Source organism: Sinohyriopsis cumingii, chromosome 2 (genome assembly GCF_028554795.1).
Source record: "Sinohyriopsis cumingii isolate HCF-2022 chromosome 2, ASM2855479v2, whole genome shotgun sequence".
Lineage (NCBI taxonomy): Eukaryota > Metazoa > Mollusca > Bivalvia > Unionida > Unionidae > Sinohyriopsis > Sinohyriopsis cumingii.
Window position 1 is genome coordinate 29,334,340 of NC_142962.1, and position 20,247 is coordinate 29,354,586.

General features: G+C 37.4%; 1 long non-coding RNA gene across 2 annotated transcripts; it reads left to right on the top strand.

The window, feature by feature from the left end:
* Positions 1–85: 85 nt before the first annotated feature.
* Positions 86–7,413, top strand: LOC149804541 (uncharacterized). Of its 2 annotated transcripts, XR_016416104.1 has the most exons (5): positions 86–1,105; positions 1,552–1,719; positions 2,357–2,443; positions 3,549–3,638; positions 3,911–7,413. It is a non-coding gene; the product is annotated as an uncharacterized LOC149804541 (long non-coding RNA). The 2 variants fall into 2 exon arrangements; XR_016416102.1 differs by having other exon boundaries at positions 1,552–2,443.
* Positions 7,414–20,247: the final 12,834 nt, after the last annotated feature.

Consider the following 20,247-nt stretch of genomic DNA (forward strand, 5'->3'; position numbering starts at 1 on the left):
CTGGTGCACTGTCATACTTAATATATATAAATAATTACAGTAGGTGACAGGAACTTACAGGCCGGGAACCAAGTCAAGTCGATACCTGTTTTTGTGAATTACGACTATTTTACAAAACAACGATTGACTGAGAAGTTACGAATGGTCGAATTATTTTTGGGGAGCACTACAGATCACAGGTGCTAACAACAACAACAAAAATAATCTGAAGGAAGAAAAAAAAAATCATTAAGTGACAAAAACACCTTAGATTACCCAATGACCCGTTCTGACAGGACACTCTCTATCATACTATATAAGAGAGTCCTGTGTCAGAACGGGTCATGGGGGTAATCTAAAGTGTTTTTTTTTTTCACTCTGTAAAATAAAAAAAAAGTCATTCAGATTATTGTTTTTGTTTTCTCAACATCAAACTCGCGTCGAGCACCTGTGCTACAGATTGTATGAACTTTCGAGAGAGAATAGCGGTTGTAAGATGAAGTTGTTTCTATTTGCAACATGCACAATGTAGAGAAATGTTGGTAGCGTTATACCTCTATGTTACTATCATGTGCATTGGCTGAAATTCCTTTAGATATTGTCCCTGTGGAAATTGTACATGATCTAAACACACAGCTATAATTAAAGACATACGACCTAAGTAAAAACGAATAAAATTATAAAGTTCTTTTTTCAGTTCATAATTATTTATTTAGATGAATAATTATGATTCGTGCTCTTACCGAGGCCGAAATCAGGCTAATATCGGAAAGTTTGTGATAAAAAACGCGAGTCTTCATTATTGTCTGGCAGACAGAAATTCGCTGTTTGCCACGCCCATATTCATGTAACTTCCTAGTTTACCTCTCCCGAAGATCAAGAATTGCAGCCATGCGCAAACGCGTGTTTACAAAAATAATGGAGGAAGCAATTAGATCGGAAGTCGGTAGAAAGCGAAAACTTATGGAATCTGAAAGGGAAAAGAATTATATTTTAAAAAAAGCTCTCTGGGAAAATTATGGCAACACGGCATATGTCTTGGTGACCAGCATGAACGATGGAGTAAAATGAAGTCCACATTAAGCCTGAAAACTAATCCTGAGGTCGACAAATTCTTGCTGGATAGGTGAGTCACAATTTTGCAATGAACAGCTAATTTGTGATACCGCCATTTATTTCTGTATAGTTAATTCTTTATCATATCTTTTAAATTAACATATTTTATATAAACTGACATTATTCTATTTATCTTGCAATAAAATGTTTCAGCCCAGCATCAATAAAACCTGTACAGGGCATATCGGTTTACACACGTGTAAACCATAACATGTACTGCTGCTGTTTTTGAGGCTACCAAAAGGGGAATTAAGGATCATCTTCCTTTTCGCAGCAACCAAAAAAAGTTATTTAGAGGCAAGCAATCACTATTGGGGTTTTTATATAATGTAAATGGTAATGATTGTAAAGGAAAGTAATGCAATACAGTTGAGAACATTTTATGCATGAAAATGTTTGTAAAGTATTTAGCATTATTGTGTCTAATGAAACATTTATTTTTTCTTGGTAAATTAGTTATGAATTGAACGGCAGTGCAAAGAAAACGGTAAGATTCATCAGAAACAGAAGAATGTCACAGAAGACATGGCAACAATTTCTACACCTGGGCCAATAGTTCATTGGATACCTATTCATGCTGTGTCTGATATAACCACATCAGAATCAGATATGGCAGCTGTTTAAGTATTACTACATTTTATTAAAGTTTTATATGTATATTTACTTGTTTACAAATGTTTTGGTAGATGCATATCTAAGGAATTTATTTATTACATGGAAATTTATCATTCTATATTAGTGAAATATTTTTCAGTTGGTGAAGATTGTACATTTTTAAAAAAAATATGGTATGTTATTTTATTTTGACTTGCATATATTTAGACTATGAAATAGAATTAATATTTTTGTTGTAAATTATTTGCTGGCATTTGTAAACATAAATAACAAAGAACATGAATAATTTGGGAAAAAAGAGTGCATAAGTAACTAAAGCAGAAGATAGAAAAGTTCCTTGAGTCATTTATTGCAAATTATATTTGCTTTAGAACTGAATGCTCCTCATCATGCAGTGGGTATTTTAGTTATAGGGCCTCAAGGGAGAATAGTCCTTAACTAAACAAGTCACCCTCTGTAAATAAAATATGATTTTTATTATTATTGATATTATTATTATTATTTGTTGAAGTATTATAATATCTCATTCATTCCCATCATAATAACCATGATAAATGATAATGTTTTGTTCATGTCAAATGATAAAAACTGTAATGATTTCCAAGTTCAACATTAGTATTTACTAATTTCAAAATTTTGTTTTTAGGGATTCAGCCTTGTCTACAGTTAAATAATTTCAAGAGAGGGAAAGTGTTATGATGGAAAAGTGTAAAAGTTTTATCAACCCATTTAAGTAAGTATACTAACAACAATAATTGTGATACATACATAAAAGGAGAGTATTTGTGTAGTAAACTAAAATACAACCATTGTGATACATGCATGATATATGTAACTAAACTAAAAACAATGGTATATATATATATATATATATATATATATATATATATATATATATATATATATATAAAGTGGATGGTATTTGTGTATGAATGAGAAAGTTGCTCCTACAAAAGCTTTCTTTTCTCTACAAGTTACAAATGTGTAATTATAGTATATATGTTAAATATAGAATAGGTGCATAATTGAAATCATGAAGATATACTGGCTATCATAGAAAGGATATGAATACATTTTATTATAAACACAAACCACATTAAGGCCATAGTTAGGGGCCGTCCATTTAGTACATACGCATGGAAGGGGGTTAACCCAAATGCATACGCTTGCGTATATGTGGGTGTGTCTACTGATATGTAAATATGCATAGGAAACAGGGGTGGGGTGGGGGTGAAACCTCGATAATAATTTGTCTAATACATAACTTGTTTGACAGGGTTCAGTCAGCATTTTTAATTATAGCGGACACTAGAAAAGCTTGTTAAAGTTACGCAGCTTATTTCTTTCATGCAACCAGACATTCAACGTCAGTGGACGATCTGTTTTGTTAAACACGTTAATATTATTAATCATTGATCATTTCCATGTGGATTAATTATAGGCCGTTCTATAGAATTTGGGTGGTGGTGGTGTGGCAAGCGTACATACGCAGGTGGGTTGTGTAAAAAAAAAGTATGCATGTGTACAGGGATGGGGGCGGGGGAGGGGCCAAGCTTTGCCAGATTTTTGTGTACATACTAAATAGATGGCCTCTGAAGAATTTTCTATTTTCACTTGCCTGTCCAACTGATCTAAGCAGCCACTGACTCAAAATTATATTTTTCTGATTTTTAATCATACTTTTTCTTTTGATAGTAACAACTGGACTTTCCCATACCTGATGCGCTTTCCCCACACACACAAAAATTTCCTACCAACCTACCAAAATTTGAAAGCTTGGTATGAGAGATGGGAATGAATATTTTTATGCATGACCTGACGCTATTGTTTTTTTCTAGTTTTACAATGGAAGTTTCTGAGAGCAACTTTGAAGCTGATGACCATATGTCAGATGAAGATTATAAGCCAAGTTTAAATCTTTCATTCAGGTAATGAAAATTTTAGTATCTTTTCAATAAAGAATTTTTATGTGATTAAAATGTTATCATATATGTAACTGTGTAATAGATAGTGAAAAGATAATGAAGCTACTATCATGCTGCCTGTTAATATCATTGGAAATGTTTTTCTTCAGAATCTCTGAATACGTATATGAAATCCAACAAATATTAGGTTTGTGTACTCAAACTTTATAAGATATAACCTTCTCTTCTTACAGCATTTTATGAAATGTCATAAACATTTCATTTTTATCTTTAAGACCAGACAGTAACGTTTGGAAGATGCTAAAGAAGATGACACATGATGAGGATGATGGTAGTGATCAACCAGAAATAGAAGGACCTGATATTTTGCATATTCATACTGTGAAGATACCTTTAACTTTGTTGGTGACAGTCCTTTTTTAGTTTATTACAGTGCACTTCTAAGTCTTCTAAGATTCATCAGATTTTAATTAGATTTATCAATATTTCTTTTACTTTTACAATGATACATTTACTCCATTACCAGCAAAACTGTTAGATGTACTCTGAAATGTATCAGAGTTTGCAAACTGGAGGATGTTACTCACATTATATTACTATACATGTTGTCATCATATCAGTCTAGGTATAAACTAATGTTACTGAATTGTTAGACTTGTTTATGCATACTATACTTGTGGTCATACATATATGTTAGCTGTTATTGTTAGTGGGCTCACATTTAGTAAATGGCAGAATAAACATAAAACTTATAGGTAGGTAGAAGTCCGTATTTATTACACAAAGCTGTCACACTAAATATAAAAAAGAACTCTTCATGGTATGTAAAATAAATCAGATTTTATATTTATCTAAAGGTTTGTGTAAATGGACATTGTGCCAAGAAATGGTGTTCACTGCCTCTGCTGAATTGGCTACAACATGGTGGTTTTGATATAAATTGTAACCAGTATTATTGCTGAAAGATGAACGAAGACAAATGCAGGTGATCAATGTGCTTACTTTGTTACTCGGGATATCTTAACATTATACAAAATATTTTGTATCTTATCTCATCTTAACACTTTGACTTGAAATTTGATCATTCGTCTTGTAAGCGTATTTTGAAATCTAGGTGGGAAAATGAAATTTAGGTGGGGAAAGCTGGATTTCAACATTTAGTCATTAATTTCAGGCTAAATCCCAGCTCTGATGATTGGTTACTCAAAAACAACATGGCAGTTGTTATTATAAGATAGCTATTATTATTATTTATTACAAATGCTTATATGAAACTTAGAATCAATATGAACTGCATCCTGCTTTTTAGGGGATGGTAGAATGGACAGCCCTGGACATTCAGCCCAGTATTGCTCATACACATTCATGAAAAATTCCAGCTAGAGAATTTTGTGCATCATAACAATGAACAATGGACAAAAGAGTGACAGACAGGAAAAGCACAAACTAAGAAAAGGCATGATTTGTAAAAGGGTTGAATTTCTTAAAGGAAAATAAAATAAAAATTGTAGAAGTCGTCACATTTACAAATTACTGCACTGATGAATAAGTTGGGTTTTGCTTAATTATTCCGATATAATGAAATGACCTGAACGTATGTGCATATTTATTTTCTTGATAAACAACAAATATAAATTATGATATTTTTTTAAATATAAAATATGTGATCGTGTATCAACATGTACTGAATGCTGGCCAGAAATATACATCATCCTGTGTAATACCTAATATCGAAATTCAATCTAATGCCACTTCATGAAAATAACGTGTATCCCTCTTTCATTATGTATACGACATTTGACTGATAATGAACTGAAACTCTAATGTCCTTTGCCTATCGCATCAATGTTGGTTTGTGCTGCATGCGGGCACTAACCGTGATCAATAGTATTAGGTATACATTAGAAAGATAACCACATTCAAACAATCACAATAAGTTATATTCAATCACAATAAGTATATATATATATATATATATATATATATATATATATATATATATATATATATATATAATCCACATTACTCATAACAGGTTATATATTTGGAAAATATGGTATACTGACTTAAATAAGTAAATTTGACATGCATAATTATGTATACATTATATATATATATATATATATATATATATATATATATATATATATATATATATATATAAAAGTACCAAGCTACCCTAATTTTAAAACAAATGCAATAGGAAACCCACGTGGGGGTTGGGCTTAAGTACAATTTCTGTTTCTGGGCAGTAGTTTGTTTAGGTGATGTACTAAAGTTTGGCATTGAGTAAATGATAATGACTTTAATCAGAAGCATATAAACCAACACAGGATAATAAAACATCAATGTAATTTCTATAGAACTGGCTAGTATTTTGGACTGGGATGTCAGTAAACATCAATGTAATTTCTATTGAACTGGCTAGTATTTTGGACTGGGATGTTGGTAATTATCAATGTAATTTCTATAGAACTGGCTAGTATTTTGGACTAGGATGTCAGTAATCATCAATGTAATTTCTGTAGAACTGGCTAGTATTTTGGACTGGGATGTCGGTAATCATCAATGTAATTTCTATAGAACTGGCTAGTATTTTGGACTGGGATGTCGGTAATCAATGTAATTTCTATAGAACTGGCTAGTATTTTGGACTGGGATGTCGGTAATCATCAATGTAATTTCTATTGAACTGGTTAGTATTTTGGACAGGGATGTCAGTAATCATCAACGTAATTTCTATTGAACTGGCTAGTATTTTGGACTGGGATGTCGGTAATCATCAATGTAATTTCTATAGAACTGGCTAGTATTTTGGACTGGGATGCTGGTAATCATCAATGTAATTTCTATAGAACTGGCTAGTATTTTGGACTGGGATGTCGGTAATCATCAATGTAATTTCTATAGAACTGGCTAGTATTTTGGACTGGGATATCTGTAATCAATCTGTTATAGTAATGGTAGTCTAGTTCCTCATATAAAAGTCAGTTTTCTGGAACAATGCTCTTATCATAAACTGTGTAAAATAACTCTCCATTAATGTAAAGATGGAGATTGATGGTCAAGTCACTTCTAGATGCATTGACAATGACTTCAGCTGATAGGTCCATCTATACATTTGAAACAAACTTCTGAGAATTATATAATATAGTAGCAGTAGTTATAATGTGGAGAGAAAAAGAGTTTTCTATGTATGCCATAATTATTCTTAGATGATATGTATCAGTTTTTGATACCTGACTATACTCTTGAATTAAAGTTATGTCTGTAAGCGCAGATTTGTAATTATATAAGTTTAGTAAATTTAATAATATATAACAGTTAGTTTTACAGTGTATGCAGTTGTGTACATTCATTTGGGTTTTCATATAAAGGGAATTATTATTTGTGTGGTTAATTAACATATTTGAAAGAACTGAAAATTTGATGCTTTAATTGGCGTCAAGTATGTTTGATTTAGTTGTAATCACATGTCAGATGATGCATATATGTGATATAGCATTCAAGGTCGCTTTTGATGAACTAGTATTTTAGTCTTAAAAACTTTATTGAAGTTTCCAGAGCCATTTTGTTTGTATTGAACTGCCATAGTTAATGAGCAGTATTATGCTGGATAGAATAGTATCATAGTGTTTGTAGTTCTGTTGATATTTACAAACCGATCTGTATTCATGAAACACTGCAATAAATTTTCCTTTCTCAACTCAGTATGAATATGCGTTATTTATCATTTCACTTGATGTGTACATACAAGAATACAATCATGTTCACCCTATACTGTTGTGCCTTACATCCTTTGAATCCCAAGACAATGCTAGTCAACTTTAATTCATCCTATGTTTTTAATAAATTTTCTGTATAATACCAATAGTATAATACCAATAAATGGTCTCCTCACAGTTGCTTTTAAAACAGAGCCATACATATAATGATTCTTTAATCGATAGGTATCTAATATAATGTTAACAAAACTTGTTCATGCAAAATAAAAATTGCATAATGCAAAAGAAATGCTTTATACAACTTAAAATAAAATCACGAGTTCCTAAGAAAGAGAATCCTACTAAGAAATTAATATCTGAAATCAGATACTACATATCTATAATATTTAAGTACAAGTATTCAATTAAAAATTAAGATGTATGCCGAATAACAGAATTTCTCACCCATGTGACCAAGAAATCTAGTTTTGCTAATGTTGTTTTTCTTATCTCAGCCTGGCTGTCTACATTTCAAAAGAAAAACCGTTGTTGTCTTCTGCTTTGCCAGATGGAGTATGTATATATATATATATATATATATATATATATATATATATATATAAGAATTTCACTCATAAATCAACTTACTTTCTCCAACTTTGTTAACACACCATACAAAATATTTTAAGACAGATACACACACAAAAAGTTGATCTATTTGGTAGAACTCCAGACCCACAGGCAATACATATCACTGGTTAAAACAAACCAAATTCTCTCAAGAGCTACTGCAAAGCCAGCAACAACCAGAAATTTGTTATGTCAAACTTGGTTTTTTAAATTCAAAACTTTTCCAACATCTGAATCTGCCCCAATTAAATCATAATGAGATTGCAAATGAAAACTCATGCACTTGCTATTTCACGAGATTTCCATGTAGCGTCCCACTACACTAGTAATAGCAATACTTGCCACATTTCCAGGACAGAAAATATAAATTTCCAAGTAAGTCACGAATTCAGAAACTCTTCAACGTCATTATATACCTAGTTAAAATTGTGCACCCAGTATTGTACTGCATAGTATCATGCAGCTGCATACCAAAGAATGTTTTCCAAATTGATGAAAGTTAAAAGTTATGATTATATAAGCTATTAATTACATATTGTTACTTTTATATGACATCCTTCAATTAAATGCCGTAATACAGCAATATCAAATGTTTTTATTTTTCTATTTTCTAATGCATGAACTTAATTAGTGTTGACAGGTCACCCAATTGCCCTCATTCAAATAGTTGTATCAATGTGCTGTATTTATACACAATAGCACATTGTTCCCGATGAATATTGTGCAGTACTTCCAACATGTAACAATTATAACTCTTTTCTTTATTTCCTTTATATTTAGGTAATTATTCATATTTTAATACAAGAGTACAATACCTGATGACTTTATATAAAGTGAGAGGTAATAACAGTACTTGCCTAATATGCATTGAATCTGAACTATATTGCAAGATTGCAGGGTTCTTTTTACTGGAAAAATTGGGTGAGAAAAATAATCTAAGTCAGTGTTTGTACCAAGACAATGAAATCCCAACCTTTGATTGGGATTTTCTTGTCTTGGTGCAAATCTCAATATAGATTCTATTATTCACACATCATATCACTGGAAAGATCACCCAAGTCTTCCTTGAGTAAAGCCACGGTACTGGCCAAAACAATCTGGGTATTTATCCCTTATACTCCATACACAGCAGCTTGAAATGACATGTCTGTTGCCAGCACCAAGGTATCTGTAAGTCCTTAAAATAAACTGCCTATAAGCAGCATGCCTTTTCCCCCAGTTGTAATTGTTATCTTCTCTTGCTGCCAGAACAAAATTGCCTATACCTCTGTGCAACAAGGAGCACGACTTCGTCTAAAACAACCAGGTCGAAGTCGTGCAGAAATTATAAAAAAACTCAGTATAAAATATTCCAAAAAGATAAAAGCATTAAATGTACTGTGGGAAAATAATGATTCTTGTGTTATGCAATGAAGCAAACATATAATGATAAACAAATGTTTCAATCAGCTGCTTAATTCACTAATAATAAATTATAAATAACAAAAATATTAACTCTGGATGGGAAATTGAGGTAGATTACAGTCACGAGACTTATGGAAAGTAGAACTACAATGACAATTTACCAAAAAATTGCTTACAGGAAGCCTTGAATAGCAGTTTGGCGTTATTTGTTTGCAGCACTGCTTTTCATCATCAGTTGGCATTTCACAGCAGTTACTACATATGCACCAACCTGGTGATTCACCTCTTGGTCTTGGATGGTATCACTGTTGCTCCACTGAAGAGCCATTTATCACTTCAAAGACTATGTTGGGGTGTTTTTGGCATGTTCCTATAAGAAATGAATTCAGCATTATGAAAACAACTGACAAAAAATAAATCATAAATTTACAAGTCTTAATACAAAAGCTTACTGTAATGGGTAACAAAAATCGTGTTTACCTTCAACTGATGATCTCTGGCTTCAGCTGTAGTAGCCACTTTTGTCCTGCAAAGTGATGGTCCTTGACTTCCTCTTCCTCTCCTTTGCCTTGTAACTCTTCTGCTACCCCAACCTGACTCCCTTCCTGTACTTCTTCTACTTGACTCTCTTCCTGTACCCCTTCTACTAGACTCCCTTCCTGTACCACTTCTAGTAGACTCCCTTCCTCTAATACATGTAAGCTCTCTTTGATGTTGGTCTGGGCTGTCAGTACTGTTATGAAGTGATGATGTCTGAGATATTGATTCACTCAGTGTTATCAGAAACCTATAATTAAATCATATGTGATAAAAGGCAGAAAAATCACACGTTTTTCAATTGTCATATGGGGGTGTAAGGTGAAGGTGTTTGCATTTGCAACATGCCCAGTGGACAGAATGTTGACATACTTCTATGTTACTTTAGTGTACGATGGCTGAAATTTCTTTGGATAGTGTACTTGCATAAATTGTACACGATCTAAGCAGAGAGGTAACCAAAATGGCTGCCCATGTGCTCTAAAAATCAGCATGAATTAGTCTAAAGCACACTATCTTCAGCAGTAATTTAAATAGCGAAACTCTATTTTGCCAGACTTGACAATACCGGCTTCTGAGAGTGCAATTAATGCATTACAAAATATATAAAAAGTAGCAGCTAGTAAAATATGTAAAATAAATTTTCCTAGACTAGACAATACCAGCTTCTTAAAGTGCAGTGAATGACATATCAAACATATAAAATATAGAAAGCTATCGGCTCTTTTTTGTAATTTAGCACTGAAGTTTACGAAGTGAAAATGGCCAAGCGGAGCTAGCAGTTTTTGATAGGTTGTTATTTATATTTAATTTGTATTTTTATTGGCTTTTGTCCATGAGTATATGCTGTGTACATTTAATTTGTATTGTTTGACTGATCTTTGTCCATACTTGAGGGTAAGAGTTTGGACCTTCCGGACTGATGTCTTTTTTATGAACATTTTACACAGCTAATTTCTGTTTATGATAGTATATCATATATTAAGATTTCGTATTATTTGCGGGTCAACATGTTTAAATGGATTCGAGTTCAGGACATTGCTTTTTGCCTCGGTAATTCCTGGTCCACTTGCTGTTGCCATGTTCTTTACTAAATTTTTATTAATAAACCTATTAGATTTCGATCGCGCGGTCATATTGTTCATGCTGTACTTTCTTTCATAAACTCTACACTTCAGTTAAAAAGCAGTAAACTTCTAATGACAAAGACTAAATTTTCTCATGCAGTGTACTTAGTTTTCTAAAGTATTTCATCTAATTAGCCAATTGGACAAATTGTTTCAAATGCTTCCGCCTCCATTCAACCGCGAATATAATTTGAGTTGTATTTTGGCTGTCAAAAACTCAGTCATTGAAAAGGAACAATGCACATTATTGTGAGAATATTGTTTTAAGCCAAGGATAGTAGTGAATAGGGACACTTTAGGGACTAGGGGACTTCCATGTTAAAAAGGGTATATCCACTCTGGGGACTATGTAAAATTTAACATAGGAGAAAAAAATATCCACTCTGGGGACTATGTAATTTAGCATGGGAGAAAAAAAATATCCATTCTAGGGACAAGGGGAATTGAACATGTGAATAGAGTTTGGGCCTGTCTAGGGACAAGGGGAATGGAACATGGGAATACTGTGTGGGCCTATCTAGGGACAAGGGGAAATGGAACAGGGTCGAGACCCTATTTTAATACGGTCCCGACCTGATGGGTCTATGGAAACGGAACAGGCAAAAAATTGAAACAGGGAGGGGGTCTCTATTTTTTTTTAAATAAAAAAAATAAAAAAAATGGGCTAGGCAATTGAAATTCAAGGTCTTTTCGAGACCTATGAATGGCCCTGAAAAGGGCCTTTGGGTTTATGTTAATATGCCCTTAACATAAAGGGCATCTGTGACATCTTCTTCGTCTTAGGCTTCGTCTAATGGTAGGTCCATAGACTAAAACTCTTTTGAGGCATCCTTGCCTCTCCACGTAAATCCTACATATCCATAGGCTGGTGTCGGTCCTATGGACAACTGTCCACTTGGATCGGACATAATCGGTATGTCCGTCCTGAACATCATCGAAGACACAAGCGTAGAAGATTGAACATCGGTCCACATGTTGAGGCGCCGAGAACAGGTGAATCAATGCAGTGAACTGCGCTTATTTATAGGGAGAGAAAGGATTGAAACGGATTGAGTTCATTGACCAATCCAAACACGCGTTACAAAATTCAGTCATGGGCGTCCAATCGGAAGAGAGCAGTCTGTGACGTCACGTGGTCTATATAGATTCGCTAGCGCCTGTGTGTAGTCAATCCATGCGACAGTTGTTCAACATGACGGAAACTCAGAAAACGATCAGCTGGGGTGCACCAGCAGTGGAGACCGCCCAAGGGAACCTGGACTTACTTTCAGAAGAGGTGAATTGGGATTTTGTGGATTTTCTTACCTCGCAAGAATTTGTTCCGGAACCTTCGTCTCCTTCATTACCGCACGTGGAGAATTTTGGACAGAGACAGAAAGAAGAATTGGAGAAATTTATGCAACAGCAAAAGGAAGCGGAACAAGCTTTTCTCCAACAGCAACAACAGCAAGAAGAAGAGGTAAGAAAAAAAACAAGAAGAAGCAGCAGCAAAGAAACAAGGGTGTGAAAATCAAACGGTCACGGTACTGTTAGACATTTTAGCGGAGTTAAGAAGTCTGAAACAAATGTATCAGACTTATTTATTACGACCGAAGAGAATACGACCTTCTCGAGCTAAACACGCCAACCCTGTGACTAAGCCTACCGTGCCACCCTTAGTGATTTCAACCAAATCATCATCATCATCAACAGTACGCAGTCCAGAAGTAGGCCTTGGCCGTGGCAAAGGCTTAAGACAGTTAAAGTTGATTGCTTAAACTCACCCCTACACCAAAAAAGGCCTTTTTCAGGGCCACCCACGTCTCTCGAAAAGAGATAGACTTTCAATTGCCAACATCCATTCAAACTCAAAAAAAAAATAAAATAAAACATTTTACCCCTATAGTACGTGTTTATGAGTGTGTGAGTGTACGTTCTTATTTTAAAATCAAAACTCAAAGACACTTACCTTATATAATTAATTTATTCTTTTATCAATATTTACAATCCAATTCACAATTCACGACATAGCACTTTAAAAAGTTCATAGACTTCTTCAGTTTCTTTGTTTACTCTCTCTGTTTTTTCAATTTATTCACCGTCACAGTCTTTTCCTCCTCTTCATCCTCACTTTCTTCCCTTCTTCTTTTCTTCTCCTGTTTCTTTTTCTTCATCTGTCTACTTTCTTCCTCTTCTTCTTCCTCTCCAGAATCCCTCTCTTCTTGCTCCTCTTGTTTCTTAGGGCAATCTGGAGACCAATGTCCTTTTTCTTGACAATAATAACAGGTATCTTGACTTTTGTCTTCTCTAACCCCTTTTTTTCTTTTTTGACGGTCTGGACACTCTGAGGACCAATGCCCTTTCTTCTGACAGATATAGCAAGTATCTTCACTTTTATCTCGAAAGGAAGGAGAGTAGTCCGTCGGCTGGTCTGAAGAAAATTTTTTAATGACCCCTCGCAACGCTCTGATGAAACGTTCGATCTGGGTAGTCTCTTCCATCGTTGTGCTCGGTTTGAGAGTGAAATGAATAGTGAAAGGACAAGACATATACCCTTTATATACGCTGGTCTGCCATGACTATAAATTAGTCCATGGTGTTTAAATTTTAGTCATTTGACTTTTTGCTATCAAGATGAAACGATCCAATTCATTTGAGAAGAAAGAAGAAGAAAGTAAGAGGCAGAAACGTGATCTATCGCCTCGTACCAGAGCTGAAGTCTTGGCACAAATTCATGCCAGTGATTTTGAAGAGGACATGAGTGAACCAGAATCCGAACCCTCTAAACAAAGTTCACCACCCTTAGTTAACCCTGAACAATACTATTCCATTCGAGAGACAGAAAAGCGCTCCTCTAGAAAATTTAGAACCACGGCTTACAAATACACGGTGAAGTTTAAAGATTTCAAGTCCGACGTACCCTTAAAGAAAGCAGAAGGGTTCATCACCGGGGTGTGGGATTTTTTGCTTACCACACTCAAGCGACAATGTCAACCCAAAGAAGACGATCGCTTGAGACTTTCCATACAACACGACGGTTTGAAATCCCTTGTTTGGATCGAGTTTAGCAGCCCTGCAGAATTGACCGCTTCCAAAGTCATGTACAAGATTCAACACGTACAACAATCCAATGACCAGTTTGACATCAAAGATGGAAAAGCCACACTGGACAGAACCACGTCTCTCCTCCTCAAGGGACTCGCCACAAAAAGGTCTTATTGGTGGACGGCCTTCGTAACACCAAAACAAGCCTCGTCCGAATTAACAACCCTTAAGACCAGATGTGTTTAGCCAGGGCTATCGTGGTGGGACGAACTTATGCCAACAAGAACGACACGGTAGAATGGAAAAGAGACTGGGAGAACATTCGAAAATCGAACCGAGCCAAACAACGAAACGAAGCAGAACTTCTGTTACAACAAACAGGCCTGTCCAAAGACCCACCCTGTGGCATTCCTGAACTGCAAAAATTGCAAGATGCCCTAGCTCCACGATAGACCTTGAAAGTGCACCCTCAAGAAGTGCGCGGACCTCTGTTGTTTCGAGGCCAAGACTTTAAGGACGGAAAATACATTCCCCTTTATCATCACGATGACCATTTCGATACCATTACCAGTATCACCGAATTCCTGGGATACAAATATTACTGTGAGAAATGTGACCATGGTTATAATAATCGAGAGCAACACAAACATTGCGGATCGAAATGCTCAGGATGTTTGGCCTCTCAACCCTGTCTGAGCGAAGGGCAAGAACCAATGCATTGTCCTGCTTGTCTGCGCACGTTTGTCAGCCCTGCCTGTTACCAACGACATCTGAAGACGCAAGGTTCACAGCAGAAATGTGCTTGTCAACTCCTGAGCTTGTGCCCTACCTGTGGACAAGGCATATGTACCAATACTGTCAAGGCACACGTATGTCGAGGAAAGAAAAAATGTCATATTTGTCATCACATCGTGGACTTGGAACACCAATGTTACGTGCAAAAATACCAACCCCAACCAGAGAATGAGGACGGTCACAAGAAGAAAGACAATTTCATCTTTTTCGATTTCGAATGCATGCAAGAGACTGGCATTCACATTCCTAATTTCTGCGTGGCTCATCGAGCGTGCGAGAAGTGCATTCAAGAACCTATCTTCAGTCATTGCCCTCACTGCAGCAAGATTCCCGGAGGGCGTGAAAAAATCTTTCGGGGACCGAACACGCTAGCCGATTTTGCCCGATGGGTCTTAGACCCCATCGACAAGACGTGGAGCCAAGAAGACATCGAACGTTATGGAGATTGTCATCGTCATGCCACGGTGATGGCTCACAATTTCTCCGGATACGACGGACAGTTTCTTTTGAGATACTATACGGAACATGGCACCGAGCGTCCTAAAGTGACTTTGAACGGAGCCAAAATCATTTTCATGCAAGTGGGACAAGTACAGTTTAAAGATTCGATGAGCTACTTGGCCATGACTTTGCGCCGAATGCCTGAAACGTTTGGAACGACAGAAATGGCTAAAGGATACTTTCTACACTTTTTCAATACGGAAGCCAATCAACATGCCGTTCTACCCCATTTACCTGAGGCTCACTATTACGACCCCGACAACATGCGTACCGAACAACGAGAAGCTTTCTACGCTTGGTACCAGGCTCACGCCTCGGACCCCTTCGACTTTCAGGAAGAAATGCTAAAGTATTGTCGTTCCGACGTGGACATTTTACGGCGTTGCTGTGGAAAATTTCGAGAACTGTTCATGGAACACGGAGGGGTCGATCCTTTGAAGGAAGCTTGCACCATTGCCAAAGCGTGTTCCTTAGTGTACAGGCAACGATTCATGCCTGAATACACCGTGGCTGTCATCAGTCCTCAAACGACCAACTATGTCAAACGTCAATACTCGGTCAAAGCCCTACGCTGGTTACATTACTTGTACGACAAGGAAGACAAATGGATTCAGCATGCCCGCAACGGAGGAGGTGAAAAGACCATCGGAACGCATTCGGTCGATGGCTGGGACTTAGAAAACCCTAAGATCGTGTACGAGTTTAACGGTTACTTATTTCACGGATGCCCCGTCTGTTACCCTGACCGTGGCACTAAAAATCAGTTTTTACAACGAACCATGGAAGACTTGTACCAGATCACTTGTCAGCGACGCCTAAAGTTAGAACAGTAAGGATACCAAGTGGTGGAAATGTGGAAACACGAATACGATCACCGTTTGAAAACCGATCCCGAATTTAAACGTGCCGTGGAAAGTTACCAGTTCATGGACACGCTGAACCCGAGAGATAGTTTGTACGGAGGAAGGACCAATGCCACCTGTTTGCTGTACCAAGCCGAAGAAGAGAAAGGAGAAGAAATGAAATACTTCGACGTGTGTTTGCTGTATCCCTACGTGTGCAAATATTGTCGCTTTCCTGTAGGGCACCCACAGTTGTTGACGGAACACATCGACCTGAAAAACATTCGACAATACGAAGGCTTGATCAAGTGCAAAGTTTTGCCTCCCACGGACTTGTACCATCCCGTCTTACCTCACCATTGCCAAGGCAAACTGATATTTCCTTTGTGCAGTACTTGTGCAGAAAAGTGCAACCAAGATCAACCTTGTCAGCACACCCAGGAAGAACGGGCCTTGACGGGAACCTGGGTCAGCGTAGAATTGTTCAAAGCTCTGGACATGAGGTATCAACTGTTAGAAGTGTACGAAAGTTGTCACTTTCCCAAGACAGAACAATACCACAAGGGTGACCCCACGCAGAAAGGCATTTTCGCAGACTACGTGGATGCCTTTTTGAAACTGAAGCAAGAAGCCAGTGGCTATCCTTCCTGGTGTCACACTCCCGAAGACCAAAAGACATTCAAAGAGAAATACTGGGCACAAGAAGGCATCACTTTAGATCACATCGAGAAAAACGAAGGCAGGCGATCGTTTGCCAAAGTGATGTTAAATTGCTTGTGGGGTAAAATGGCACAACGCCCGTGTTTACCCAAGACGGAGTATTTGACAGAACCTTCCCGCTACTTCCAGATGATTCACGACAAAACCAAATTCATGAAACACGTGGACGTCGTTCGCGAAGATTTGATCTTGGTCAATTACGAAGAAGATCTGAACTTTGTACAAGACGACCCCTTTGGAAATGTCATCATTGCGTCTTACGTGACAGCTCATGCTCGCTTAAAATTGTACGAAGCTTTAGAGCTGTTAGGGGAACGTGTCCTGTACTTTGACACGGACAGTTGCATTTACATCCATCACCCGAGTCAACAGCACCCTGACATCGAAGGAGACCGTTTAGGAGCCTGGACAGACGAGCACCCCGACGACAAGATTCTAAGTTTCGCCAGTGGCGGTCCGAAAAATTACGGCTACGAATACCGGGACAAACAAGGAGAAGTGCACACGAAGTGTAAAGTGAAAGGATTGACACTGAATTATCGTACCAGTCGAGTGGTGAACTTTGGGGTATTAAAAGAAGCCTTGCCGGTATTGGTCTGTATATAAAAAGGAACCCTAGGCAAGATCGATAGTTCATTGTGACTACCAAGACTAAGCGAACAAGATGAATACTTTCAGAGAAACACAAAACAAGTTCAGACAGGCACACTTCAAGTATGGGGCTTCTGAAGTAGAATGCGATTGTGAGCCTTGCGATGGGAACGATGCTGTACGCTGTGACCTTAGCGATGCCGTAAAGCATCATGGGAACTTTGTTTTCACTACCCCTATCATGGAAAGTGATGCTGTGTGTGCCAAACCTGAGGGATGCGAAAGCGATGCCGCTCGTCCTCTTGGACACTTTACTGGGTTTCGTTTTAAAGGTGGATGTTCACCTTCACGTTTACCCCCCTACGGATGTCATCCAGCCCTGAGCAAACTCCTGTCCATGTCACCCAACCCTCATCGAAACGAACCTGTGAAAGACGAATATTCGTTCCCTGTGCGTTTGTCGAAATACTGCGACTTTGAAAATCGTCTTCAATCGTTCAAAGGAAAATGGCCTAAGTATCTGGGAGGACCGATCCCCGAAGAATTAGCCAGAGCCGGATTGTTCTACTTGGGCGAAGGAGATAAAGTCAGATGCTTCAGTTGCAGTGTGTCACTTCACCACTGGGAACCACAAGATTCGGCCTACGTAGAACATGCTCGATGGTCACCGAATTGTCATTACTTACCCTTAGTGGGACCGAGACATTGAAGTAACTTACCATAACCTGTGTATAGATACTTTACAAGAGAACATTCGTGCTTTGCCTGTGGAGTTGAGAGAAAGGATTTACCGAGAGCTGGTCAAAATACAAGTGAAACGTAAAGACCAATTGCATCCGTTACGTCACCAGATGTTTAATCACTGGTACCTGAATGCTATACAAGGACTGATTCAGTTGAAAGTGTTCCATTGGATAGACATTGATCAACGACCCCCTGGTTTTAAAAAGAATTGGTTTGGTATTGATGATTCTATCTACTACATTGTAAACTTACTGGATCGAATTCCAGAGGAAGAGTTAACGAATTACCAACATCTTTTACGCAATGTCGACTTAGTGAAAGAGGAATGTGTAAATTAGTGACTAAACGATTTAGATTCGACAATGAATTAAAACTATGTCTGTGCAAACAGTACATTTATTGTGTCAGAAAGAGAATTTAGTATGACCTATTCATGGATACTTTATAAGAGAACATTCGTGCTTTGCCTGTGGAGTTGAGAGAACGCATTTACCGAGAGCTGATCAAAATACAAGTCAAACGTAAAGAACAGTTGCATCCGTTACGTCACCAGATCTTTAACCACTGGTACCTGAATGGTATAAAAGAACTGATTCGTCAGAAATTGTTTCAGTGGTCAGACCTTGTTCAATGCTTCCAGGCCCCCGATGATCCACGTGTTAATAATTTTGGTTACTTCGAGATTCACATAGAGCAACGCATTGAGGAAGACAAGTTAAAGGATTACCAACATATTTTACGTGGATCTACTTAGCGGAAGAGGAAACTTCTAATCGAACTCTGACGTTTCGGTTACAGTATGCAAGATTTAAATTTCCCACTGGAGAACGAAGATCTCTGGCTAGAAAGTACGTGTATTGTTTCCGAAACAAAGAGAGTATAAAAACAGGCTGCCATGCCACGACTTTTATCACATGTAATTGAACAGATTCCATGGAAGGAACTCAATGACCATATTCAAACCGTGGATCATTACCATCGATTATTACAAGAACTGTATCCATTCAATTTGGGTCGACAAGTGGTGTGTGTCTTAGTAACTTGTTTTCTAGCATTTCGTTTACCAGCCGATTCCTTGTGGACTCTTTACGATCAGTACTTACCATCTCAATGGCCTTAAATGGTCACCAAAGACTCCTTTTGCTCAAAGCCTTGCGTTTTCATCTGGATACTTCTCGACCTCTACGAGAAAAAAAGATTCGTCAACTTTTAGCTACCCAAGACGTGTATGACGATGTGTTTGTAGCTTGTGACTTACACCCCCATTGGACAGATGTCCGTGCCAGGAAAGAATGGGATTTTGAGGCTTGGACCCAAGAAGTGGCACAGTATGCACGAGAGTTGTTCAAGGAAAAAAGTCACTTTTCAACCTGTGTTAGTGACGGTGCCAAAAGAAACCGTCACCCAGGACAGGACTGTCGTGGACATGCCTGAAAGACCCTTTCGGGAGGACACTTGTGTGACCTTACCCCCTATAGAACTGGTCAGAACTTTACCCAAAACATGTTGTACAGACACTTGTTTCTATTCCACGTTGATACTTTCGATGTGCCTTTTATCGTTGTACTAATGCCTTTGGCTTTTATGTATTTTTGTCTTTCGTATTCATGTTCAAAACATTCAATAAACGTGTCCTGAAAAAGTATATAAACTCTTGTCTTCTTTGTTTTCGTGTCACAAGTGACATTCCTCACACTATGGCTACTTCTGCTCCCTCTTCCTCTACTGTTAAAGTCATCGACGAACACTTAGATCGTGGCAGTTGGGAGGCTTTGTATCTTCGCCATCCCTTTAACATGCTCATTGCTGGACCTAGCGGTTCAGGCAAAACCGAATTCGTCAAACGTTTGATCGAACATAAACATCATTTGATCGATCGTCCACCTCAACGTGTCGTGTGGTGTTACAAAGAGTGGCAATCGGCGTACAGTCTCTTGCGAGAAAGTCAAGGCGAATCCATCGTGTTTGTGGAAGGCATTCCTAAAGAAGACGA